Here is a 1,042-nt window from a genome sequence, read left to right on the forward strand (position 1 = left end):
GAGCGCGCCCGCTCCGGTCCCCGCCGGCGGGACTGTGAGTGCACGGGCAGCCGTCTGGAGCCTCCACGAGCCCGGACACGAAAAAGCGCCGCTCCGGTAACATCCAGCGGGGAGCGGCGGCATGCGGTAGCCGGCGGAGGCTCACCACGGCCGGGCATGCCGAGCGCGCCCGCTCCGGTCCCCGCCGGCGGGACTTGGAGGCTCTTGGCATCCGGCGGGAGTCACCAGAGGCCCGGGGGGAGAAGAGCGCCGCTCCGGTCCCCGCCGGCGGGACTTGGAGGCTCTTGGCATCCGGCGGGAGTCACCAGAGGCCCGGGGAGAGAAGAGCGCCGCTCCGGTACCCGCCGCCGGGGAGCGGCGCTTGGCGGTAGCCGGCGGAGGCTCACCCTAGGCGTGCAAGCCGAGCGCGCCTCTCCGGTCCCCGCCGGCGGGACTTGGAGGCTCTCGGCATCCGGCGGGAGTCACCAGAGGCCCGGGGAGAGAAGAGCGCCGCTCCGGTACCCGCCGCCGGGGAGCGGCGCTTGGCGGTAGCCGGCGGAGGCTCACCCTAGGCGGGCAAGCCGAGCGCGCCTCTCCGGTCCCCGCCGGCGGGACTTGGAGGCTCTCGGCATCCGGCGGGAGTCACCAGAGGCCCGGGGAGAGAAGAGCGCCGCTCCGGTACCCGCCGCCGGGGAGCGGCGCTAGGCTGTAGCCGGCGGAGGCTCACCCTGGCCGGGCGAGCCGAGCGCGCCGCTCCGGTCCCCGCCGGCGGGACTTGGAGGCTCTCGGCATCCGGCAAGAGTCACCAGAAGCCCGGGGAGAGAAGAGCGCCGCTCCGGTACCCGGCGACGGGGAGCGGCGCAAAGCGGTAGCCGGCGAAGGCTCACCGCAGGCCCGCAAGGCCAAGAGCGCCGCTCCGGTTCCCCAGCGGAGCCGGGCAGCGGGCGGAGGTTCCCCGTCGCGCCCGGGCAAGGGTTCATCCTGCCCGGCACCAGAGACCAAGCCGTCCCGCTCTCCCCGCCGGAGCTCCCGGACTTTGTCATTTTTCTTGGGCTGAGGTCCG

This window comes from Dendropsophus ebraccatus, unplaced genomic scaffold (assembly GCF_027789765.1).
Source record: "Dendropsophus ebraccatus isolate aDenEbr1 unplaced genomic scaffold, aDenEbr1.pat pat_scaffold_1030_ctg1, whole genome shotgun sequence".
NCBI lineage: Eukaryota > Metazoa > Chordata > Amphibia > Anura > Hylidae > Dendropsophus > Dendropsophus ebraccatus.